Source organism: Lonchura striata, chromosome 21 (genome assembly GCF_046129695.1).
Source record: "Lonchura striata isolate bLonStr1 chromosome 21, bLonStr1.mat, whole genome shotgun sequence".
NCBI classification, from domain to species: Eukaryota; Metazoa; Chordata; class Aves; order Passeriformes; family Estrildidae; genus Lonchura; species Lonchura striata.
The window spans coordinates 10,506,526-10,533,907 of record NC_134623.1 but is presented as its reverse complement, the minus strand read 5'-3'; the positions used below and the strand labels follow the sequence as shown (position 1 = coordinate 10,533,907).

Below are 27,382 nucleotides of genomic sequence, written 5' to 3'. Positions count from 1 at the left end.
GGCCAGGGCTGTGTGACCAGGAAATCAAGGACGTGGATTATCCAGGTCCCTGTGGCCTGGGTTGGGTTCCCCAGGGCAGGAAAGATGTCTGGCAGCTGGAGCAGGGTTAGGGAAGGGCCTCCAAGGTGGGGCTGGAGCCCTTGGGCTGTGAGCAGAGGCTGAGGGAGCTAGGCTTGTCCAGCCCAGAGCAGGGAAGGCTGAGGGGCTCTTAATCCCAGCCTGACAGTGCCAGCGAGGAGGGGATGGAGAACACAGAGCCAGGCTCTTCACCAGGGTGCCTGGTGGGAGACAGAAGCCAATGGGTGGAAGGGGAAAGAGGGGAGATCAGCCAGGGCAGGAGGAGATGAAATGAGTCAGGCGGGTTTCAGCATTTCCTCAACACCAAAAGCAACCTGACCTCCCTTCTTCATCCACCACTGACAGCTTTGCACATCAGGAATTGTTTGAGCTATTTTTCCCCCACTTCAGGATGAGCATCCTGATACAAGAATGTAATTGTGTTTATATCTATCACAGAACCACGTTTGTCTGAAATTAATTCTAACATGGAAATCATTAGTGGATGGTGGACTCATCAGATGCTGCTAGAACATCGCACATAGCTCATGGCAGAGCATGGTTGTTATTAAATTGTGTCCTGTTCAACTATGGTCCTTTGGCCATGGAGAGAAACTTTCTGTGCCTCTGACTCTGACCAGTTCCTGACCCCCAAAGGGCACAAGCCTGATGAGTTGTGGTTCCCACTCCAGTGGTGGCACTTGGAGCTCCCTCCATAGCCAGAGCAGAGCTCCCTTGTCCCAGAAAGTCCCTAGTAATGCAGGGATGAAGGAAACAGGACAGGCTGTGGGGATCAGGGGCAGGGCATTGCCAGGGATTTGGGGTGGTTGTGAGCCCAGGGCAGGACCCGGCCCTTGGCCTTGGTGAACCTCATCCCATTGTCCTGGGCCCATGGCTCCAGCCTGTCCAGATCCCTCTGCAGAGCTTCCTGCCCTCCAGCACAGCTACACTCCCACCCAGCCTGGGCTCACCTGGAACTGCCTGAGGGTGCCCTCGATGGCCTCGTCCAGATCAGCAATAAAGAGATTTCACTGACCTGGACCCAGTCCTGTGCCCTGGGGACACCCCTGGATGTGACTCCATTCCTCAGCTGCTCTGAGTGCCAGGGCTTGGATGGGGGAATTGGTAGGTATGGGGTAGGGACAAAGTGTGATTGATTGTCAGCTATGAAGGGTCTTGATTTTCATGTCTATTCCAACTGCATGCGAAGTTTGATTCAGTGTCATCTGGACATTGAACATATCAATAAATTAACAGAAAAAAACCCCATCTAAACAGGACCTACAAAATATTTTTTCACTGTCTTTTTAAATATAATGTATTCACTTTGAATAGGCTTCTGAAACTTGTCTAATCAACCACAAAAAATTTCAAAACTTAAATTATTCCTTGAGGCTTAGCTTGTTAAGGTGTTCTGAATGTTAATGAGCCCTGGAGCACTGAATTCCTGAACTGAAGAGCTGAAGGCTGAAGAAGCCTCAGGAGCTGTAAAATTCAGCAGCAGCCTCCAAGTTGCTGAGGATGTCAGCAGCCCCCACTGAGGCCATCCCTGCCCAGAGGCCCTGGAGGAATGGGCAGACAAGGAGAGCATCCCTGGGTTTGGGGCAGCAGAACTCAGAGGCACCAGCGGCTCCAGCTGGGAAATGGAGTGTGGGATGGGGCTGTGAAAGCCCTGCCTGGGCTGTGCCAAGTAGGACACACAAGCCCTGATCCCCAACCACTAAAAAACTCTCTCAAGAAGATATTTAAAAGGAATGACAATAACTGGTGTCCTCTGAGTTGGATGCACTGCAGCAATACTATCAAGAGATACTCAGGAGCTCTAAACAACAGAACAGCCTTTACCGGGAAATTTAGAAAAATCAGAGAAACTTTGACAAACGTTTTAATACGGCATTCAATCAACAAAAAAAACTTCTTTAACTTGGCCCATTCAACTTCACAAACTCTAAGCCTGTTCAATTTTAAGTTAATCAATATTTGCAAGAGGACAGAAACAGAAGAAGTAGATACAGAGAGAGAGAAAAATAAGATACAGAGAGAGAAGCACACACTCAGCTACCACCTCCTGGATTCCAGCAATGTTCAGATGGAAATTCCAAGAGGAGGAAGGGTCAAGATGTGTGCTTGCCTTGTGGTCAGCCTTAAATACCCCTTGGTCCTCCTGGGCCCTTCCCCCAGGTGGGACTTGGGGTCATTTGGTCACTCAGGAGCTGGGCTGGGGCTCCAGAGGTGGCTGTGCAGCATTGCCTGTGCTGTGCCAGGGACTGGCAGACACTGCTGGGCTGGGATAGAGGCTCTGGGGGGATTGGGGTTCCAGGGCAGGGCAGTGCTGGGGTTCCAGGGCAGGGCAAGGCTGGACCTGCCCCTTCCTCCCCCACACTGAAATGTTTCCAGCCAGCAATCTCCTCCAGTCTGTCACAACAGTCAACATTGGTGGTGAAATCCCAATATGGCCATTGACACCTGCAGGAGAAGGACAGTTGTTTTCTATAGGAAGGAAAACCCCAAGCCCCAGTGAGAAGAGACCCTGCAGGTGCCAAGCTGTCAGGCAGCCCCTGGAGGTCAAACCAGCCAGACCTGTTCCATGTTCCCTTGGATCCTTGGGACCCCACAGTGTCCCAGTGGTCTCCGTGGTTCCCAGGCCCCACAATGTCAAGTGACTCCTCTGTTCCATGAGGCCCAAAATGTCATGATGGACCTTTGGACCCTGGGGGTTTGTGGTGTCACAATGGCCTCCTTTGGCTCCACAGGGTCACAATGGAACACTGATGACACGAGACCCTGCAGTGTCACAATGGACCTTTGGTTCCCTGCAACCCTGCAGTGCCACAAAGGCCTCTTGGTTTCACGAGGCCCCACAGTGTCACAATGGTCCTCTTGGTTCTGTGGGGACCTCCAGGGTCACAATGGTCTCACTGGTGCTGTGAGGCCGCACAGTGTCACAATGCTTTGCTTATTCCGTGGGGCCTCATAGTATCCCAATGGTCTCCATGATTCCATGGTGCCCCACGGTGTCACAATGGGCCCTTGGTTCCATGAAGCTGTGAAGTCTCTTAATGGTGTCTCCATGATTCCATGTGGCCTTCCAATGTCACAATGGACCTTTGGCTCCCTGGGGTCTCACCATATCACAACTGTCCCTTGGTCCCATGACACCCCAAAGTGTCATAAGGGTCTCCACGGTTCCATGAGGCCCCACGGTGTCACAATGGCCCCTTGGTCCCACAGGCCCCACAGTGTCACAATGGTCCCTTGGTTCCATGGTGCCCCACAGTGTCACAATGGTCCCTTGGTTCCATGGTTCCTGTGCTGGTGCATTCCCCCCTCCCCTTCTCAGGCCGCCCTGCCAGATGAGAAATGCTCACTGGGCCTCGGCCTTGGCCAGCAGCCTCTGGGCTCAGCTCCTCTGGAGCTCAGCACAAACACGCTCTGCTCCAGGCACTGCTGCTGCCCAGCCAGCTCCTGGCTGCTTTAGGAGCAGCCCTGGGAACTGTTTGTGTTCCCTCAGTGGCACAACATCCCTGTTCTCACCCTGCCAAAGAAAGCTGCTGATGCCAAGTGTGGCCAGGATGAAACATGGCTGGGACTGCAGCCCCTCTCTTGGGGCCCTACAAAGAGTGCTCCAAAAGGAGCCCTTGGAGTTCTCCTGGGCCAGCGACTCCCTCTGAGTGGGGCCTCTCCGAGCCGGGAACTCTCCCGTTTGCTGCACTCGGGGATCCCCAACAACGAGGGAGCCTGGGCCGATCCCCCCACTCCTCCAGGCTCAACCCTTCCCTGCTGGGGAGATGCCAAAGCATCTCCAGGGAGCATTTCCCTTTGCTCAGGGGAATTTCTCACAGGTGCCCTGCACTGACTCTCTGTGTCTGTGTGCACACAGGAGTGCCTGTGCTGGGGAAATGTGGCAGGAATGCTGCTCCCTGAGGGGTCTGACTGCCTTGGATAGCAGAGCCAGTCAGGCCTGTAGGTAAGGCTAAATCACGAGGTCTAAGCTAAGTTAAACGCTGCTAAGAGTTGTTCTTTTGCTAAGTTCATATGTTTAATATAAGTTATATGTTAAGTTAAATATTGTTAAATGTTATTCCTGTTTTAAATTGCATAGTTATAGGTTATAAGTTAGGTTAAATACTGTTAAGCTCTGTTCTTTTGCTAAATTGTTAAGTTTAATGTAGAAATTAAGGTAAAGGTATAAGGTAACTCCTATTAGGTTTTAGGTCTGTTAAGGTTTTGGGCCATATTCCTTTTATCCTTGCCCTCATTTTTTTTGTGTCACACACACAGGGACAGTTCTTGGTTCATTTCTGGTTTGATTGCCTGGATTTTGTTTGGTTTTGTTGTTGCTTTGTTTCCTTGCTGTGTCTGAAGTGTCCAGTCAGGAGCAGAGTGACTCTTGCCAAGGAACTTTGTGCTGCTGTCACTTTAATATTAAATCTGGTTTTGGCTGGGGATTTTTTCAGCGCTCTCAAACCCCCATTGGTCACAGGGTGAAGGAGCCCTGGCCCAGGCTCTGGCCCTGGGGGACACGGGGACACTGCCGGGGGGTCCCTGTCCCCCTGTCCCACCCCCCCGGGGCTCCCAAAACACCCCACGGCCAGGCTGGGCCCAGAGTGTCACAATGTCCCCTTGGATCCATCAGGCCCCGCAGTGTCACAATGCTCCCTGCGCTCTCTGAGGCCCCACATCACCCAGCCCAGGCCATTGCTGTGGTTCCAGTCCCTCCCAGTATGATCCCAGTGATTCCCAGTCTCTCTCAGTATATCCCACTTGATCCCAGCATGCTCCCAGTCACTCCCACTTCCTCCCAGTTGCTTCCAGCATAATTCCAGTTGCCCAGAACCACTTCTAGCCACCCTCATTGCAGTACCAGTTGCTCCCAGTATATCCCAGTTGCACTGACCATGGTCCAAACTGCCCTCAGAATGTTCCTGGTCACTCCCAGTATGATTCCAGTCCCCCTCAGTGTTGTTCCAGTTCCACCCAGTATGTTCCCAGTTGCACCTAGTCACCCCTAGTACAGTCCCGCTCACTGCCAGTATGACCTCAGTGGCCCCCATTACAGACACAGTCACTCGCAGTTGCCCTCACTTGCCCCCAAAATGGTCCCAGCTGTTCCCAGTGTTGTCCCCTCCAGTATGGTGCCAGACACTTCCAGTATATTCCAATTGCCCCCAGCATGCTCGATCCCAGTCACCCCAGAGTCCCCAGTATGGTTCCAGTTGCCCCCAGGATGACCTCACTCATTCCCAGTATATCCCAGTTACCTCCAGCAGGCCCCCAAACCCCCTCCCAGCACCACAAATGGCCCCAAGAGCCACAACAGCCTCTCTCAGTCCCACCAGGAGTCCCTAAAACCCCTCCCAGCCCTCCATGGAGCTGAGCGGGAAAGGTTGGTGGACAGGAACATCCCCAGCAAGGGTCAGCTAGGACACTTCAGCAGCAATTTGGGCATTTTGTGGGGAACACTTGGACTGGGCAGACGCAGGCCAGGGACTGGGACAGACAGCCGGAATTCCGGGAGAACAGATGAGGTTAGATGGACCCGTTCTGCTGGAACAACTACAAGAACATGGCCATGTCCCTTGGCTTGGATGGTCCCAGAAGAACCAAATCCTCCCCTTAACCTCAAATTCACATTCAAATCCCAGTAAAATGATTCAGCTTTAGATCTCTTTACTTGATTTCTTTATTTTTACCCCAATTCTAGGTGTTTTGATGGGATAAATAAGGAGATTATTCAGGTGGGAAAAGATCTCCATGATCATCCATTATTGCTTGATGCCACCAGAAGAAAAAGTGACACAGCAGGTAAGAATTTCTTGGGCTTTAAAGTCAAAGAAACAGCTCTTCCCAATTAATTTTCAATGTTGATCAGAGTCCCGATGGATTTTCCTGGTCTGTGTTCATCCAGGTGTCTATGGGCATCCAGGAGGATTTGAAGACCACTTTCCAGGTGTCTTCTCATCAGAGATCACAAGGAATGTGGGTCACCAAGGCTCTGACCAACATGGGTCTTCTAAAGGGGGATGGAGTGGGAGCAGCGCATGAAGCTCTTCCTGCAGTCGGGGCAGTCACAGGGCTTCCCTTACCTGTGCCTAAGTTGGTGTCGAGTCAAGTGAAAGCTCCTGGAGAAGCTCTTCCCACACAGGGGACACTCATAGGGCCTCTGCCTGGTGTGGATGTGCCGGTGCCGGACAAGGTGGGAGTTTTGCTTGAAGCCCCTCCTGCAGTCAGGGCAGCGGAAGGGCCTATCCCCGTTGTGAATCCGCTGGTGCTTGCAGAGAGCAGAGCTCCACCTAAACCTCTTCTGACACTCGGGACACTCATAGGGCCTCTCCCCAGTGTGGATGCATTGGTGGATGATGAGTTCTGAGCTCCAGCCGAAGCCCTTCCCACACTCCCCACACTTGTAGGGCCATTCCCCGGTGTGGATCATCTGGTGGCGGATCAGGTGGGATTTCCGCCTGAAGCTCTTCCCACACTCCGAGCACTTGTACGGCTTCTCCCCATCATGAAGCTGCTCATGGACCACCAGCTCTGAGCTCTGGCTGAAGCTCTGCCCACCTTCCTGACACTGGGTGTGTCTTTCCTCCTCAGATGACCTTGGGCTGGTTTTGCAGCCCCTCCTCCTGCGGGATCTCTGGGGCTTTTCCTCCCTGTTGGGTTCCTGTGCTGTGGAGCCAGTCAAAATGGCCTCTTCCATGAGGTTCTGCTGCGGGGATTTGTCCTTCCTGGTCTCCATCTGCAGCTCCTGCTCTGGGGGAGGAAGGACAAGGAGAGGATGGGATTTGCCAGAGGGAAGGGCAGGGAGATCCCCCGAGTGCGTCCCCAGCAGGAGGACACCGGTAGCAGGGCTGTCCTGCAGCCGGGGGCCAGGCTGGGCTGGGAGATGGAGCACGAGAGAGGTGGAAAGGGGCACTGACTTCCTCCTCACCTGCCTGGGCATCCCAGGGCATCTTCCTCTTCCTTGCAGCCTCCTCCTCCATCTGGAAGATATTTGGAGATGGGAAATCCTGTTTTGAAAGGAAAACAAGGGATGAGCACAGTGAGTTTTGTACTGGTTTCAAAGCAAACCTGGGAGATAGTCTAAGCCAGAAGGACAATTTAATAGGAAAATTAAGATCAAAGCTATGATACAGAAAGACTGGTTTAAACTCACAGAGTCAGGATATAACCTGACACCCCGTTGCTCAGGGTGGTGGTAGCAGTCTGATGAAATGGTGGCTGCAGTCCAGCTGGAGTGATGAACGTGATTCTGTCAAAGCAGTGATCCTGTAGAAGGGTCTGGTCTTCCTCTGAAGGTCCAGTGGTGGTTATGGAGTTCTTGTCCTCTGGGAATGCAGCAGGCAAGGTGATCGTGGTGTTGCAAGGGTGAGATTATATCCAGGTAGGAATGCTTGGTTCCTCCCCCTGGGCGGAGCATCCCACAATGGGATGATGTAATTTTATCAGTCCTGCAGTGACACTCAATGGCCCATTAAGAGAAGATGGCCCCTGGAGGGCGTTATCAGGGCTGAGCCATGGAAGAGATAAAGAACACTGCCCCATCTGTTGATAACAGTTTTTGGAGATGGGGACTGAAAACACTTTTGGTTACATCTGACACTGTAACCTGAAACAGTGAGGCAATCCCTGCTCGGGGTGGGGGGTGAACACCACCCCCGTTACCCAAACTGGCTCAGGTGTAAAACCCCCACCCTGGGAAGGCCACGCACACAGGGGACAATGTCACACTTGCCCTGCCCCAGGGGAGATCTCTGTTCCTGTCAGTCCCTTGCTCTCTCCCCTTTTCTCTTTCTTTCCATCTCCCTCTCTACCTCACATTTACTGTCAATAAAATCCACTTTGGATTTGGTCTCCTTAGCAGCTTAATTGCGGCAGAGGCATCTCTCCAACAATTTTGTTAACCAGATTGTGACATTATTTTTGCACAGTGAGTTCAAGGCACTGTTGTCTGACCCCAAGCGTGTTTGACAGCAGCGTGGTTCCCTCCTCTGAGAAGGTTTTGCCACTTTCTGGAGGATCTCTTGGAAACTTGGATGCAGCTTCCTCTGAGTGACTTTTGGGAGAATTTATGAGGAAAATGGCTCTTGTGGGTGGCCAGTGTAGAGAAAATATTTAGTTTTCCTTCTTTGAAAATTCTATTAAAATCACTGGAAGAAAGGGATAAAATCATACCAGCAAGACTGGCAAGGATCATTCACCACGCAGTGAGGAACAAAAGGTTACTAACGTCCCACAAGAAGTCCTGCTAAAGTAGCTAAATGCCAAATAACTCCTGAATACACAAGCTTTGGGGCTTTGCCAAATGTGAGAATCATTTTCTCTTGCTACCTGTCTCCTTTGTGACAGCTACACTGAGCTTTCCCTCCCATTTAATAACCTGTATTGGGCGAAATGTCCACTTTTATCACAACCTGCCAGCAGCTGAGCTGGAGTTGTGCCGGAAGTGGTGAAATTTGAAATTGCCACAGAATTGCTTCTATTGTCAGTTTATTAATGTTTGGGATTTGTTTGCATTTTCATCACAAGTGACTTGTGGGAAGAGCAAATATTCCTCAAGGCATTTTTTGTAGGGTTAAGTTTGATTTTTGGCAAGTTTGTTTAATCTGGTCCCCAGGGGATGCTCGAGTGATCTCTGTGCTTCTCACCCTGGGGGATGCTTGGGAGGGGCTTGGATGGGTTGTCCCTTTCCCTGTCACTCCAGGCCATTCCCCAGGGGTGTCCCTGGCCCTGTTACCCCAGGGCATTCCCTGAGGGGTTGTCCCCATCTCTTTCACCCCAGGCTATTCCACAGGAGCTGTCCCTGTCCCTATCCCTGTTACCCCAGGCCATTCCTGAGGAGGTGTCTCTCTCCCCGTCACCCCAAGCCATTCCCCAGGGGGTCTCCATCATTCTCACCCCTGTGCCAGGGGAGTGCTCTGTCCCTCTCAGCCAAGATGTGCTTGGGCGTTGAAACAGGGTATTTTACAGGTTAAATTTAACAGGGTAGAAATCCATTTGGATTTAGGTGAAATGTGCTGTTTTGAAGTATTAGCAGCTTGCTAACATAGGTAAAATGTGCTGTTTAGTCTGCTGAAACGCAGATAGAAAATCAATCCCCACAAATCCTGTAAGGAGTTGCAGAGATGGTATGTTTATTGCAGCGCTGGACGCATGTGGGGATCGTTCCCCTTCAAAGGACATCAGCACCCTGTGTAAGAGACGGTCCCAAGTTCCCCTCATTTTTGCCTCATGTTTGCCGCAATGGCAGAGACTGAGATCCTGGAGACCCTGATTGGAGTTCCGGCTTGGAGAGGTTATTTTTGCAGGTGTATTTGCTGTACCACCACAGACCACTGCTTCGAGCAGGGCCTGCCAAGGACCTGGCAAGGAGTGGCTTATTCTACGCACTCACACCGGCTTCATGATACCTGCTCAACCCACGGATTTTCCCACCTCTTGGCCAAATGAACTTTGGGGTAACTCTGGTGATCTCTCATGGAAGACCCCTCATCTCTCTCGTGACCACTGTGACAGACAGAGATCGAAGCCCCTCCCAAGGACTGAGACTGAGACCACCACCACAGGGAGGAGGGCTGGCCTGATCAATGTGAGATGTTTCCCAGGTGTGGTTGATGGACTAAGAAGACAATGTCTCTCTTTCACAGCTGAAAACATGACCTGTTCCTCCTCGGTGGCTTCAATGGACTTATTCTTCATTCTACCTGTTCCCCCTCAATGACTTCAATAGACTTTCATTTTCTTTTGCCTGTTTCCCCCACTTAGACAGAGGACCATAAAAGACCCCTGAGATTACCAAGATTTTGAGATTCTCCCTGACACAAGAAAATAGATTGTCATTGTCTGGACCAGAGAGGATTTTGTCTGCCTTGGAACCTATAATCCCCTTTCCCCTCCTTTTCTTTCTATCCTTTATTTCCTTTCTGTCCCCTCCATTGCATTTGCTGTTGGCACTCTATAATAAAGGTGCATTTGTTGTGATTAAAGTGATGGTCCCTTGCTGTTTGCCTTTTTGCATTTTGGGGATTAGTAAATGAAACATCATGACACCCTGCTCCTCCAAACAGATCTTGACACTCCCTCACGGGATTGGGACCTGCAGGCAGGGTCCCTTCCTACCCCAATAGTTCCGGGATTCTGTCAGGGACTCGCTTCCTTTTCCTTCTTCCCTCTGCTTCCAGCTGTGAATGTGCCAGAAAATGCCCAGCAAATCCACCTTTGCTGTGTGCTTTGGGAGCTCACACAGCTGCTGCACCTTGTCCCCTGCCCTGCACAGCTCCTTGGGAGGCACAGCAGGAGCAGCACCCTGAGAGCCTCAGAAATGCCCCTCTGGGATCCATGTCACACACTCCCAGGGGCTGGAATTCCAGTTCCCAGCCAGGAAAAGATGTTCCTGCCCTTGAAGGAAAAGCTCTTAACAAGGACCCAAAAGCCAAGTGGAGCAAGATCCTACAGTGACATTTCACTGCCAGCCTTCATAACTTCACCCATGGTTGTTGTAGCTCATGGATTGGGAATGAAATCAGGGCATGGTCTATGGTGGGAGCTGCCCTAGGTCAAGGGAGACACTGAGAGAGAAACAGAGCAGGTGAAGGAAGGCAGGAGAGAAAGGAGGACACAAACACAATCAACTGAGAAGGTAGCACTCTGAAAACAGAAATGCCATGGACTGAAAATGAATGGGATGAAAATAAATAATTTTGTATCTTGTATTTCCAATCAAAACACAATTTCCTCATTTTTTCACCAACCTCCTCCTGGTGTCATTCAGCAGGGCTTTCAGAAAGTTCTTCATTCTGAGAGGATGCTCCAGGCTGCAGCCACAAGGAAACAGGGAATGGGGATTTTCCTACTCCTGGGGAGTTTGACATCCTCAGCTGAGGAGAGAAGGAGGCAGCAGCAGAAAAGGACAGCTGGGCTTCACCCTTCCACAAGAAAGAGGAGGGGAAAAATCTCTCATCATGTTTGCAGCTGCTCCCACAGAGATGTGAGGGCTGATCCCAGAGCCCCAAGGATCACATTCAGGGCAGCCCTCAGGGAATGTTCACCTGGTATTGGGGGGCTGCATGGGAGCACCTGGATCTTGGAGCACCCAGCTGCCCCCTATGTTTGGAGGTGCCTGAGGAGGGCTGGGACGATGCCAGGGACATCCTGCAGTGACATCCCCCCTGTCCCACTCTGTGTGTGCTCAGTCCCAACCCTGACCCTGATCCTGGTCTCAATCTCACTCCACGGTTAGACACACTCAGAGTTCCGTATTTAATCTCAGCCCAGTGCCAAACTTATCTAGGCCCAGACCCAATCCCAGCCTCAGCCCTAAAGCCAATCCCATGTTTTGCCTTAACCCCAATCCCAGCTCTAATCCAAATCTCAGCCCCAACTCCAACCCCAGACCCAATTCCAGCCCTTTCCTAAATCCTCGGCCCCAAACCAAATCCCAGGTTCAGCCCTTCTGGGGGTTTGGGGGTGTCTCTGTCCCTCTGATCCCAATGATGTTTGGGTGGGGTCACACCAGGGCTGAGAGGGACAGAGACCCCCCAGCCTCCCCAAGGATGAGAAGGTCGGAGAGCCCCCCCAGCCCTGAGCACCCTCAGCGGTGAGAGGGACACAGAGCCCCTGGTCCCCAGCCCTGCACAAACTTTCCCGGAGGTCAGAGGGATGAAGACCCCCTGAGCATCCCCCAGGGTGAGGGGACAGAGACCCCTTGAATATCCCCTGGGAACCAGACAAAATAAACTTGCAGAAATCAAACATAACTCTGCATAAAGTACTTTGATGAATATTTCATTTTCCCACAAGTCACTTGTGATGGAATTGCAAACAATTCCCAAACATGAATAAACCAAGAATAGAAGTGATTCTGTGGCAATTCCAAGTTTCATAAGTTCCCATGCAGCTTCAGCTCAGCTGCTGGCAGGTTCAAATAAAAGAAAAGTGAAAATTTGGCCCAATACAGATTATTAAAAGGAAGGGACTGTGCTGTGTAGCTATGACAAAGGTGACAGGGAGGAAAAAGATATTGATTCTCATATTTGGACAAAACATTCAAACCTGTGAATTTGGGAGTTATTCAGGAATTTAGTTAGAGCTGGGCTTCTTGTAGGACTTGTCAGTCTTGCTGGTATCATTTGTTACCTTTCTTTCAGTGATTTTAACAAACTTTGCAGGGAAGGACAAGAAAATATTATCTTTACACTGGCCACCCACAAGAGCCATTTTCCTCATAAATTCTCCCAAAAGTCACTCAGAGGAAGCTGCATCCAAGTTTCCAAGAGATCCTCCAGAAAGAGGCAAAACCTTCTCAGAGGAGGGAACCACGCTGCTGTCAAACACGCTTGGGGTCAGATAACAGTGCCCTGAACTCACTGTGCAAAAATAATGTCACAATCTGGTTAACAAAATTGTTGGAGAGATGCCTCTGCCGCAATTAAGCTGCTAAGGAGACCAAATCCAAAGTGGATTTTATTGACAGTAAATGTGAGGTAGAGAGAGAGATGGAAAGAAAGAGAAAAGGGGAGAGAGCAAGGGACTGACAGGAACAGAGATCTCCCCTGGGGCAGGGCAAGTGTGACATTGTCCCCTGTGTGCGTGGCCTTCCCAGGGTGGGGGTTTTACACCTGAGCCAGTTTGGGTAACGGGGGTGGTGTTCACCCCCCACCCCGAGCAGGGATTGCCTCACTGTTTCAGGTTACAGTGTCAGATGTAACCAAAAGTGTTTTCAGTCCCCATCTCCAAAAACTGTTATCAACAGGTGGGGCAGTGTTCTTTATCTCTTCCATGGCTCAGCCCTGATAACGCCCTTCAGGGCCATCTTCTCTTAATGGGCCATTGAGTGTCACTGCAGGACTGATAAAATTACATCATCCCATTGTGGGATGCTCCGCCCAGGGGGAGGAACCAAGCATTCCTACCTGGATATAATCTCACCCTTGCAACACCACGATCACCTTGCCTGCTGCATTCCCAGAGGACAAGAACTCCATAACCACCACTGGACTTTCAGAGGAAGACCAGACCCTTCTACAGGATCACTGCTTTGACAGAATCACGTTCATCACTCCAGCTGGACTGCAGCCACCATTTCATCAGCCTGCTACCACCACCCTGATTATCAGGGTGTCAGGTTATATCCTGACTCTGTGAGTTTAAACCAGTCTTTCTGTATCATAGCTTTGATCTTAATTTTCCTATTAAATTGTCCTTCTGGCTTAGACTATCTCCCAGGTTTGCTTTGAAACCAGTACAAAACTCACTGTGCTCATCCCTTGTTTTCCTTTCAAAACAGGATTTCCCATCTCCAAATATCTTCCAGATGGAGGAGGAGGCTGCAAGGAAGAGGAAGATGCCCTGGGATGCCCAGGCAGGTGAGGAGGAAGTCAGTGCCCCTTTCCACCTCTCTCGTGCTCCATCTCCCAGCCCAGCCTGGCCCCCGGCTGCAGGACAGCCCTGCTACCGGTGTCCTCCTGCTGGGGACGCACTCGGGGGATCTCCCTGCCCTTCCCTCTGGCAAATCCCATCCTCTCCTTGTCCTTCCTCCCCCAGAGCAGGAGCTGCAGATGGAGACCAGGAAGGACAAATCCCCGCAGCAGAACCTCATGGAAGAGGCCATTTTGACTGGCTCCACAGCACAGGAACCCAACGGGGAGGAAAAGCCCCAGAGATCCCGCAGGAGGAGGGGCTGCAAAACCAGCCCAAGGTCATCTGAGGAGGAAAGACACACCCAGTGTCAGGAAGGTGGGCAGAGCTTCAGCCAGAGCTCAGAGCTGGTGGTCCATGAGCAGCTTCATGATGGGGAGAAGCCGTACAAGTGCTCGGAGTGTGGGAAGAGCTTCAGGCGGAAATCCCACCTGATCCGCCACCAGATGATCCACACCGGGGAATGGCCCTACAAGTGTGGGGAGTGTGGGAAGGGCTTCGGCTGGAGCTCAGAACTCATCATCCACCAATGCATCCACACTGGGGAGAGGCCCTATGAGTGTCCCGAGTGTCAGAAGAGGTTTAGGTGGAGCTCTGCTCTCTGCAAGCACCAGCGGATTCACAACGGGGATAGGCCCTTCCGCTGCCCTGACTGCAGGAGGGGCTTCAAGCAAAACTCCCACCTTGTCCGGCACCGGCACATCCACACCAGGCAGAGGCCCTATGAGTGTCCCCTGTGTGGGAAGAGCTTCTCCAGGAGCTTTCACTTGACTCGACACCAACTTAGGCACAGGTAAGGGAAGCCCTGTGACTGCCCCGACTGCAGGAAGAGCTTCATGCGCTGCTCCCACTCCATCCCCCTTTAGAAGACCCATGTTGGTCAGAGCCTTGGTGACCCACATTCCTTGTGATCTCTGATGAGAAGACACCTGGAAAGTGGTCTTCAAATCCTCCTGGATGCCCATAGACACCTGGATGAACACAGACCAGGAAAATCCATCGGGACTCTGATCAACATTGAAAATTAATTGGGAAGAGCTGTTTCTTTGACTTTAAAGCCCAAGAAATTCTTACCTGCTGTGTCACTTTTTCTTCTGGTGGCATCAAGCAATAATGGATGATCATGGAGATCTTTTCCCACCTGAATAATCTCCTTATTTATCCCATCAAAACACCTAGAATTGGGGTAAAAATAAAGAAATCAAGTAAAGAGATCTAAAGCTGAATCATTTTACTGGGATTTGAATGTGAATTTGAGGTTAAGGGGAGGATTTGGTTCTTCTGGGACCATCCAAGCCAAGGGACATGGCCATGTTCTTGTAGTTGTTCCAGCAGAACGGGTCCATCTAACCTCATCTGTTCTCCCGGAATTCCGGCTGTCTGTCCCAGTCCCTGGCCTGCGTCTGCCCAGTCCAAGTGTTCCCCACAAAATGCCCAAATTGCTGCTGAAGTGTCCTAGCTGACCCTTGCTGGGGATGTTCCTGTCCACCAACCTTTCCCGCTCAGCTCCATGGAGGGCTGGGAGGGGTTTTAGGGACTCCTGGTGGGACTGAGAGAGGCTGTTGTGGCTCTTGGGGCCATTTGTGGTGCTGGGAGGGGGTTTGGGGGCCTGCTGGAGGTAACTGGGATATACTGGGAATGAGTGAGGTCATCCTGGGGGCAACTGGAACCATACTGGGGACTCTGGGGTGACTGGGATTGAGCATGCTGGGGGCAATTGGAATATACTGGAAGTGTCTGGCACCATACTGGAGGGGACAACACTGGGAACAGCTGGGACCATTTTGGGGGCAAGTGAGGGCAACTGCGAGTGACTGTGTCTGTAATGGGGGCCACTGAGGTCATACTGGCAGTGAGCGGGACTGTACTAGGGGTGACTAGGTGCAACTGGGAACATACTGGGTGGAACTGGAACAACACTGAGGGGGACTGGAATCATACTGGGAGTGACCAGGAACATTCTGAGGGCAGTTTGGACCATGGTCAGTGCAACTGGGATATACTGGGAGCAACTGGTACTGCAATGAGGGTGGCTAGAAGTGGTTCTGGGCAACTGGAATTATGCTGGAAGCAACTGGGAGGAAGTGGGAGTGACTGGGAGCATGCTGGGATCAAGTGGGATATACTGAGAGAGACTGGGAATCACTGGGATCATACTGGGAGGGACTGGAACCACAGCAATGGCCTGGGCTGGGTGATGTGGGGCCTCAGAGAGCGCAGGGAGCATTGTGACACTGCGGGGCCTGATGGATCCAAGGGGACATTGTGACACTCTGGGCCCAGCCTGGCCGTGGGGTGTTTTGGGAGCCCCGGGGTACCCAGGGCAGCAGAGCAGAGCCTCTGGCTCAGGGGCAGCAGCTCCTCGGGAAAACCTGGGCGGGCAGCAGGGGATGCCCAGGGAGAAGAAGCCATAGCCCAGAGCCCCAAGGGTGGCACTGGCTGAGGGACGGGGCAGGAGGGAGAGGCCACTGCTGGGATGGCGCCGGAACTGCCCAGCATCACAGGGCCTGTATGACATTACAGACTGGGCTGTGTGACATCACAGAGATGGCTATGTGACATCTGAGAGGCTGTGTGAGTTCACCGGGGAGGTCACTCTGCCCCAGCCCCCTCCCAGTTCCCCTAGAGAAGTCCAACGCTGCTCGTGCACAGCGGGGTCCCCTGTCCCCCCAAGTCCCCCTGCCCCTGGCGCCGCAGCCTCCCCCAGAGGATGTTCCACGAGATCGACCCCAGAGCCTGACACGGGGACGGGGGCTGGAGCCATGGGGGGTGGGACAGGGGGACAGGGACCCCCCGGCAGTGTCCCCGTGTCCCCCAGGGCCAGAGCCTGGGCCAGGGCTCCTTCACCCTGTGACCAATGAGGGTTTGAGAGCGCTGAAAAAATCCCCAGCCAAAACCAGATTTAATATTAAAGTGACAGCAGCACAAAGTTCCTTGGCAAGAGTCACTCTGCTCCTGACTGGACACTTCAGACACAGCAAGGAAACAAAGCAACAACAAAACCAAACAAAATCCAGGCAATCAAACCAGAAATGAACCAAGAACTGTCCCTGTGTGTGTGACACAAAAAAAATGAGGGCAAGGATAAAAGGAATATGGCCCAAAACCTTAACAGACCTAAAACCTAATAGGAGTTACCTTATACCTTTACCTTAATTTCTACATTAAACTTAACAATTTAGCAAAAGAACAGAGCTTAACAGTATTTAACCTAACTTATAACCTATAACTATGCAATTTAAAACAGGAATAACATTTAACAATATTTAACTTAACATATAACTTATATTAAACATATGAACTTAGCAAAAGAACAACTCTTAGCAGCGTTTAACTTAGCTTAGACCTCGTGATTTAGCCTTACCTACAGGCCTGACTGGCTCTGCTATCCAAGGCAGTCAGACCCCTCAGGGAGCAGCATTCCTGCCACATTTCCCCAGCACAGGCACTCCTGTGTGCACACAGACACAGAGAGTCAGTGCAGGGCACCTGTGAGAAATTCCCCTGAGCAAAGGGAAATGCTCCCTGGAGATGCTTTGGCATCTCCCCAGCAGGGAAGGGTTGAGCCTGGAGGAGTGGGGGGATCGGCCCAGGCTCCCTCGTTGTTGGGGATCCCCGAGTGCAGCAAACGGGAGAGTTCCCGGCTCGGAGAGGCCCCACTCAGAGGGAGTCGCTGGCCCAGGAGAACTCCAAGGGCTCCTTTTGGAGCACTCTTTGTAGGGCCCCAAGAGAGGGGCTGCAGTCCCAGCCATGTTTCATCCTGGCCACACTTGGCATCAGCAGCTTTCTTTGGCAGGGTGAGAACAGGGATGTTGTGCCACTGAGGGAACACAAACAGTTCCCAGGGCTGCTCCTAAAGCAGCCAGGAGCTGGCTGGGCAGCAGCAGTGCCTGGAGCAGAGCGTGTTTGTGCTGAGCTCCAGAGGAGCTGAGCCCAGAGGCTGCTGGCCAAGGCCGAGGCCCAGTGAGCATTTCTCATCTGGCAGGGCGGCCTGAGAAGGGGAGGGGGGAATGCACCAGCACAGGAACCATGGAACCAAGGGACCATTGTGACACTGTGGGGCACCATGGAACCAAGGGACCATTGTGACACTGTGGGGCCTGTGGGACCAAGGGGCCATTGTGACACCGTGGGGCCTCATGGAACCGTGGAGACCCTTATGACACTTTGGGGTGTCATGGGACCAAGGGACAGTTGTGATATGGTGAGACCCCAGGGAGCCAAAGGTCCATTGTGACATTGGAAGGCCACATGGAATCATGGAGACACCATTAAGAGACTTCACAGCTTCATGGAACCAAGGGCCCATTGTGACACCGTGGGGCACCATGGAATCATGGAGACCATTGGGATACTATGAGGCCCCACGGAATAAGCAAAGCATTGTGACACTGTGCGGCCTCACAGCACCAGTGAGACCATTGTGACCCTGGAGGTCCCCACAGAACCAAGAGGACCATTGTGACACTGTGGGGCCTCGTGAAACCAAGAGGCCTTTGTGGCACTGCAGGGTTGCAGGGAACCAAAGGTCCATTGTGACACTGCAGGGTCTCGTGTCATCAGTGTTCCATTGTGACCCTGTGGAGCCAAAGGAGGCCATTGTGACACCACAAACCCCCAGGGTCCAAAGGTCCATCATGACATTTTGGGCCTCATGGAACAGAGGAGTCACTTGACATTGTGGGGCCTGGGAACCACGGAGACCACTGGGACACTGTGGGGTCCCAAGGATCCAAGGGAACATGGAACAGGTCTGGCTGGTTTGACCTCCAGGGGCTGCCTGACAGCTTGGCACCTGCAGGGTCTCTTCTCACTGGGGCTTGGGGTTTTCCTTCCTATAGAAAACAACTGTCCTTCTCCTGCAGGTGTCAATGGCCATATTGGGATTTCACCACCAATGTTGACTGTTGTGACAGACTGGAGGAGATTGCTGGCTGGAAACATTTCAGTGTGGGGGAGGAAGGGGCAGGTCCAGCCTTGCCCTGCCCTGGAACCCCAGCACTGCCCTGCCCTGGAACCCCAATCCCCCCAGAGCCTCTATCCCAGCCCAGCAGTGTCTGCCAGTCCCTGGCACAGCACAGGCAATGCTGCACAGCCACCTCTGGAGCCCCAGCCCAGCTCCTGAGTGACCAAATGACCCCAAGTCCCACCTGGGGGAAGGGCCCAGGAGGACCAAGGGGTATTTAAGGCTGACCACAAGGCAAGCACACATCTTGACCCTTCCTCCTCTTGGAATTTCCATCTGAACATTGCTGGAATCCAGGAGGTGGTAGCTGAGTGTGTGCTTCTCTCTCTGTATCTTATTTTTCTCTCTCTCTGTATCTACTTCTTCTGTTTCTGTCCTCTTGCAAATATTGATTAACTTAAAATTGAACAGGCTTAGAGTTTGTGAAGTTGAATGGGCCAAGTTAAAGAAGTTTTTTTTGTTGATTGAATGCCGTATTAAAACGTTTGTCAAAGTTTCTCTGATTTTTCTAAATTTCCCGGTAAAGGCTGTTCTGTTGTTTAGAGCTCCTGAGTATCTCTTGATAGTATTGCTGCAGTGCATCCAACTCAGAGGACACCAGTTATTGTCATTCCTTTTAAATATCTTCTTGAGAGAGTTTTTTAGTGGTTGGGGATCAGGGCTTGTGTGTCCTACTTGGCACAGCCCAGGCAGGGCTTTCACAGCCCCATCCCACACTCCATTTCCCAGCTGGAGCCGCTGGTGCCTCTGAGTTCTGCTGCCCCAAACCCAGGGATGCTCTCCTTGTCTGCCCATTCCTCCAGGGCCTCTGGGCAGGGATGGCCTCAGTGGGGGCTGCTGACATCCTCAGCAACTTGGAGGCTGCTGCTGAATTTTACAGCTCCTGAGGCTTCTTCAGCCTTCAGCTCTTCAGTTCAGGAATTCAGTGCTCCAGGGCTCATTAACATTCAGAACACCTTAACAAGCTAAGCCTCAAGGAATAATTTAAGTTTTGAAATTTTTTGTGGTTGATTAGACAAGTTTCAGAAGCCTATTCAAAGTGAATACATTATATTTAAAAAGACAGTGAAAAAATATTTTGTAGGTCCTGTTTAGATGGGGTTTTTTTCTGTTAATTTATTGATATGTTCAATGTCCAGATGACACTGAATCAAACTTCGCATGCAGTTGGAATAGACATGAAAATCAAGACCCTTCATAGCTGACAATCAATCACACTTTGTCCCTACCCCATACCTACCAATTCCCCCATCCAAGCCCTGGCACTCAGAGCAGCTGAGGAATGGAGTCACATCCAGGGGTGTCCCCAGGGCACAGGACTGGGTCCAGGTCAGTGAAATCTCTTTATTGCTGATCTGGACGAGGCCATCGAGGGCACCCTCAGGCAGTTCCAGGTGAGCCCAGGCTGGGTGGGAGTGTAGCTGTGCTGGAGGGCAGGAAGCTCTGCAGAGGGATCTGGACAGGCTGGAGCCATGGGCCCAGGACAATGGGATGAGGTTCACCAAGGCCAAGGGCCGGGTCCTGCCCTGGGCTCACAACCACCCCAAATCCCTGGCAATGCCCTGCCCCTGATCCCCACAGCCTGTCCTGTTTCCTTCATCCCTGCATTACTAGGGACTTTCTGGGACAAGGGAGCTCTGCTCTGGCTATGGAGGGAGCTCCAAGTGCCACCACTGGAGTGGGAACCACAACTCATCAGGCTTGTGCCCTTTGGGGGTCAGGAACTGGTCAGAGTCAGAGGCACAGAAAGTTTCTCTCCATGGCCAAAGGACCATAGTTGAACAGGACACAATTTAATAACAACCATGCTCTGCCATGAGCTATGTGCGATGTTCTAGCAGCATCTGATGAGTCCACCATCCACTAATGATTTCCATGTTAGAATTAATTTCAGACAAACGTGGTTCTGTGATAGATATAAACACAATTACATTCTTGTATCAGGATGCTCATCCTGAAGTGGGGGAAAAATAGCTCAAACAATTCCTGATGTGCAAAGCTGTCAGTGGTGGATGAAGAAGGGAGGTCAGGTTGCTTTTGGTGTTGAGGAAATGCTGAAACCCGCCTGACTCATTTCATCTCCTCCTGCCCTGGCTGATCTCCCCTCTTTCCCCTTCCACCCATTGGCTTCTGTCTCCCACCAGGCACCCTGGTGAAGAGCCTGGCTCTGTGTTCTCCATCCCCTCCTCGCTGGCACTGTCAGGCTGGGATTAAGAGCCCCTCAGCCTTCCCTGCTCTGGGCTGGACAAGCCTAGCTCCCTCAGCCTCTGCTCACAGCCCAAGGGCTCCAGCCCCACCTTGGAGGCCCTTCCCTAACCCTGCTCCAGCTGCCAGACATCTTTCCTGCCCTGGGGAACCCAACCCAGGCCACAGGGACCTGGATAATCCACGTCCTTGATTTCCTGGTCACACAGCCCTGGCCCCTTGTCCTCATGTCAGGCTCTGGGGTGGATCCTGTGGAACATCCTTTGGTGGAGGCTGTGGCTCCAGGTGGACCAGGGGGATACTGGGGGACAGGGACCCTGCTGGGGATGAACAGCATTGGACCTGTTGGGAGAAAATGTGAGGGGGATCTGGGGCTGAGTGACCAACCCAGTGACCTCACAGAGCCCGCCTGGGATGTCACAGAGCCCCTTTGGGATGTCACACAGCCTCTCTGAGATATCACAGCCCAATCTGTAATGTCACACAGCTTGTCTCTGATGTCACAGCCAACTCTGTGACGTCACAGTCTGCTCTGCAATTTCAGAGCTCTGTCCTGTGATCTCTAAGCCTGCTCTGGGATGTCACAGAGCTGGCCTATGATGTCATAACCCCTTGATGGCCTCACATAGACCACTCTGTGATGTCATGGACCATTCTGTCATAGATCACTCATGTGATGTCATAGCCCACTCTTTGACCTCATGTAACCAGATGATAAATTGTCTCCACCAAGTGAGTCGACACCAGGATCACCCTCTGTGCCAGGAGCCCGGCCCAGCTCAGCAGCACAGACACAGCACAAGGACTTTAATGACCCTCTGGGGCTTTGTGCTCAGGCCCTGAACATCAGGCCCTGAGAAGGAGGTGCAGAAACCTCTTCAGAACTCCAAGTCAGAATCCAACTCCAAAGTTTCTTGGACTTTTAATGGGTCCCACTGAGGGACACGACTGAGAAAGTGTCCCCAGGCCCCAGACAGAGCAGAGAACTGGAGGCACTTATGCCAGGTGGGGACAAAGAGAAGCCGAGTCTTGGTGCCCTGGGGCACAGCAGGGTCTGTGCCACCAAGGGCTGTGAGGAGACACCTTGTCCTGAGGCCCTGGGGCCTCCTGGCACAGCCCCAGCCAGGCTGGGCACTGTCAGCCCCTGGTCCTGCCCTCAGCATCCCCCCCTAGCCCACATCCCAGTGGCCTCAAGGATCTGCTGGAAGGAGTCCTTGGGGAGCCTTGGTCAGGAATGGCCCTGGGGGCTCCTTCATGCTCCAAGAGACTGCAGGTTTTTCAAAGGACTTTGGCTTTTGCTTTTGCCTTGCGGTCTCTGAGAGCTTTCTGCAATCCTGGCCTCCAATATTCTGCTGTAATTAGTCCCTGGAGAGGCTTTGTCAGGAACAACACTCATAGGGGCTCATTAATGCTTCAAGGTACTTCAGTTGTTTTAAGGTACTTGGTGTTTCCCTTTTGCTACAGACTCTGTGAGAGGTTTGTGCAATCATGGCCCCAATTATTTTCTTTAATGAGTCCCTTGAGAGCTTTGTAGAGGCACTCAGTTGGGCTCGTGAATACTATGAGATTCTTAACTTTTGTAAGGTTCTTTGTGTTATAAATTGTGACACGACAATTTGAAGTGTCTTAATCTAATAAAGCAATTTTATTGAAAATAGCAAGCGAGTAAGGCAGGCAAAGCACAGCGCTGGGCGGCCGGGGAGTCTCCTGCTCCACTAACGGCGCGCAAAAATGTTCTGTCCCAACCTTCCTTTTATCCCCCCCCTTCTCCTTGCAGGCGTGACTCTCCAGATGTAGTCTGAGTCTGGTCGTTGTGATAGCTTCCAAGTCTCTTCTTTTGAGATACAGCGAGCAGACCAGATACACACACCCAGGGCTCTAATCTCAACCTCCTTATCACCTTGTAAGCAAATAAGCATTTCAAAGACACACTAGTACATTCTTATGCAAACCAAGGTAAGCGAGTATATCACAGTGAACAAATTATTTTCCACTTATCTTAATTCCCCCCCTTTTTCTTGTTCATCTTTATTTTGTTCACTGAATCTTTGTAACTCTTGGTGACTTAGTATTAGGGTCTCATTTACATTGTGTATGGGTTCATATTTTGCCCTAATGAGCATTAAATGTGCTGCTTCTAATCGTCCTTTTACTATTTTTATTGCTTTATTGAAGATGCATGGCCCAAAGGTCAGTCCCAATATTATCAGTATCAGAGGTCCTGCAAGGGTGGATAGCAAGGTAGTTAACCAAGGAGATTGATTGAACCATGATTCATACCAACTTTGCTGTGCCTCTCTTTCCCTCTTTCTCTGCTCTAATCTTCTCCTTAATTCTGCCATGGTGTCTGTAACAACTCCAGTATGATCAGCGTATGCACAGCATTCCTCCTTCAGGGCTACACACAATCCCCCTTGTTGTAATAATAGCAAGTCTAAACCCCTTCTGTTCTGCAACACCACCTCAGATAGGGACCTTAATGATTTTACCAATCCATCGATGGCCTGCTCAATTTTACTTAGATCTTCATCTACTGAAATTCTTAATGCTTTAAATTTCTTTTGTTGATTTACTAGGGATGCCACCCCAGTTCTAGCTCCTATTCCCCCGATGGTAAGGAGAGTTGCAATAGTTAAGGCAGTGAGGGGTTCCCTTTTCATTAGATGGTGTTCTGGCACAGTTTGTTGTTCATATATGTAGTCACTTGTATGGTAGGTAATTCTGGGCATAATCGTTATCTGGATGCAGTAGTCTTGGCTTGGATTAAACAGTTTCAGTGAGATGCACGGTGTGACACCCAGAGTGTTACATACCCACTTAGTGTTAGCTGCTGGCAATAGCCAGTCAGCCGGTTTCTTCCCACCTGTTTCTATTACTCCACAAAGGTATTCTCTTTGTGTTGGGATTTTTCCTATGCATCTCCCTTTCCCTGTTACCTGAGCCAAGGTAAGCCCCGGTGTTGTCTCTTTACCCTTTTTCCACAAACACTGATTCGGATTAGTTCCATTCACTCTTCTGGGCTTTGCAGTGACCCCTATGGCTTCATAAAATGGGGGTCTTAAATTATAGCACAGCCAACAGTCTTCCGTCAGTTTTGGGTTGGTTCTATTTAGGACACCATAACTCGCTTTCATAATCTTCTAGAGTATATTACGCTCCTGGGTTTTTTCCTGTTTGTCTCCTGAAGTGTTTTCATTCTGAATTTTATTCTGGGTCTGATCCCTTTCTTTTGTTTGGTTGGCTAAAACAACCTCCTTTTCTAATAACACTGGGTTTGGCCCTACAGGTTCAGGATCAGGGGGCACAATTTCCTTCTTTATAAATATTAAGCTACTAAAATTGCCAAAATCAGCCGAATATAAACGAACGCCCCAAGTTTTTCCAATTAACCATATACTATCCTCTGGCCTTAATGCAGTAATTTGTATATTCTTGCAAATATTTTCTGGGGGTTTATGACCTGTCCAGTAGCCGGGAGGAATACAACCATCTGGCTTCCAGACCACTTTAATGTATGGATCAGGAGTGGGGGGGTCCCATGTACCAGCTATTGTTTCACAACCCCAATATGCACAGTAATATTGTCCAGGACTATTGCAATACCCTTTACCAAGATTCGAAGCAGGACACATATAAAACGATGAAACCCAATGGGAACCCCAACGAGTACCTAAGGATGCTACAGGTAACTGGAAAGTGGGAGCTCCAGCTGTAGTATTGCTCCTTATAACTCGTGAATCCTCCCATCTTCCTAAAGTCCACTTGAAAGGTTCATGAGTTGTTATTTCCGCAGTATTACAAGATATACAAAGGAAAATCACAAGCAGTAAGCAAATGGCATGTGGGGTCTGGTTTCTCACACTGCAACAATTATACTTTTGTGACTTCTTTCCCTCTATTAGCTGGTTATCACCAAAATACCCTTGAGCCCAAAAACTATTTCTGCCTTTGTTACTCCCAGTCCCGGGGTAGTTCCGCAAATATTGCTTGCGTATTCCATCCTGAGGGCTCCTTCCTCCACAGCTGTTTACTCCTCTGCCTCGCCCGTCGACTCGGGTGCTTCGAGCCACAGGGTGTACCATCTTCTCGGCAGCAAGAGTATTCTTCAGGAGGGGATTTATGCCCTCTGGTGCCTTGCCGCATGCAATAAGAACGCCAATTCTGATCTTTTACCTCTGGTGCGGTATAACTGACCCCTTTTAGGTCTTTCCTACAAAGGCCTTCTATGATCTCTGCCACAAATGGGCTCGGCTCATTTGTATGGTAGCAGTAATAGTCTAGGTGAATGCCCTTTGAGAAAATTTCTCACCACTCTTTAGATTCCAATCGGATTTCCCCTCTAGTCACTTTACAGGTCAGTACCCAAGCTGTAATCTCTCTTTGTACGTTCCAACAGGAATTGCAAGTTCCTCGTGGAGGATACCCTCTGTTGCAATGTGACCACCACCGTTCCCCACACACCTTACAGATATAGCATACAAAAGGATAGTAATTACAATTTTGATTTTTACACTTTACTCTAACACTTGAATTACTAATTAGTCCACTATCTAAGTAATATAAGTCTGATGTGTATTCAATCTGATAAGAATCCATTAGTTTCTCTGTAACTTCAATTTCAGGTTCCCGGGAGGACTGGTTACTTGCCACACAGTGTTGTTAACTGGTCCTTTTACTCGACTGGCATGTGTCCATCCTCTTTCTGCAGTCCGAATTGCAGTTTCTGTAGTGAGTAACACAAGATAAGGACCTTCCCATTGTGGGGTTAGTGTAGATTCTTTCCAGGATTTTATTAACACATGGTCTCCTGGGTATATTTTATGTATTTTTAAATCTAAAGGGGGTCTTTGCGTAATGATTCCTTTTTCCCAAAGTTCATTGCGGCGTTTCATTAAGGCAATAATATATGAGGTTATTTTATAGTCCTTCAACTGGGGGTGGTCTCGGGGTTCCTCCAAATTATATGGCATGTGGGGTCCCCTATCAGAATCTATTGTTTTTACTATCCCATATCTAGGGATTATTTCTTCTAATAATATTCTGACCACTGTCTGAGCAGTAGTCCGAGTAGTGGGGTAAGCCTCTACAAAATGGGTGAGATGATCTACTATTACTAACAAATATTTATATCTACCCACTTTAGGCAATTCAGTGAAGTCTATTTTTATTTTGGCAAAAGGCCTGTGAGCTAATTCCCTTCCTCCCATGGGCCTTTCCCTAAGATGTTTTCTGTTTACTTTTTGACAGATCAGACAATCTCCCACTACTCTTTTAGCCAAATCATAGATTCCAATACTCATATATTTAGTGGCAAATTGATCTACTAATGCCTGAGTTCCCCAATGAGTCTGATCATGCAATCTTTGCAAAATTTCTGAGGCCTTGCTTTTAGGTAAAACAGTTCTCCCATCTGGGAGCTTCCATTGCCCTTCAGACCCCTCCTCAATTCCCATCTTTTGTAATTTTTCCTTTTCTTGAGTGGTAAAACTATATATTTGCTATTTTTCTTTGGGGGAGTCCACAGATACAGTGTCGCTCTGCCCCATGTCCCCGCGAGTTCGTAGGGCTGCTTTCTTGGCTTCTTGGTCAGCTAAATTATTTCCCCTGTTTCTAAAGTCTAATCCTCTCTGGTGTCCCCTTAAGTGGACCACAGCAATTTGAGCCGGGCCCCTTAAGGCATTTAAAACTTGGACAATTAGCTCTTGATGAATTAGATCTTTTCCTTGTGAGTTTATAAGTCCCCTCTCTTCCCAAATTTTCCAAATGTGTGCACTATTCCATATGCATATTTAGAGTCTGTGTATATTGTTCCAATTTTTCTTTTTAATAACCTTAAAGCCCTGAGTACTGCATATAATTTACAAGCTTGTGCAGACCAGGAGTTACTTAGTGGTCCGGATTCAATTACCTTTAAATCTTTTTATGGATTTGCAACTACTGGAAACCGGGCCAAAGTCCTCTTATTTATTTCTCTTAAATCGTGCACCAATCTGTAGGACCCATCTGACTTCTTTACAGGCAGGATGGGAGTATTGAAGGGAGACATACAGGGCTCTAAAAAGCCCTTTTTCCAATAACCTATCTATTTTAGGTTTTAGTTTTAATTTTTCCTCCCTAGGGATAGGGTATTGTTTTATTCTTACGGGTTTGCCAGGATTACTTATTTCCACTGAGAAAGGCTTAATCTGCAATTTCCCCACCGTTTCTGGGGTATACCACACCTCAGGATTAATTTTCTTTTCATCCTCCACCCTTAAAGGGCAGAGCTTTATCTGTAATTCTTTATTTACAACTTCTAAATTAATACCCAATTCTATTATCAGATCTCTCCCTAATAAATTGTAATCTGCTTCAGGTACCAGTAGTAAAGAACCTATACCACATTTGGAATCAGTTTCTACCATCACATCCTTGATAACAGATACCTCAAAGGGCTCTCCTTTTGCCCCAATTACATGTACAGTGTCAGATGACTTTTTACATCTAAGCGGCAAGGCTTGCACCGTGGATCTTTCAGCCCCGGTATCCACTAAAAATTCCATCTCTTGTTGTTGGGGTCCCACTTTAAGCTTTACCAAGGGCTCCTTATGATGTTTCTTTACATACGTAAATAACCCACCTATTTTAAAATATCATAGCTTAAATAATAGTGTGTACACAATGATTTCAAATTACTTCCACAGAAATGCAAGGGGGAAGAATAGTTTTTGTAGTAGACATTTCATAAAATGACTGCAC

General features: G+C 50.0%; 1 pseudogene; it reads right to left on the bottom strand.

The window, feature by feature from the left end:
- Positions 1-6,139: 6,139 nt before the first annotated feature.
- LOC144247286 (uncharacterized) overlaps positions 6,140-27,382 on the bottom strand; it is a 41,592-nt pseudogene continuing 20,349 nt past the window's right edge.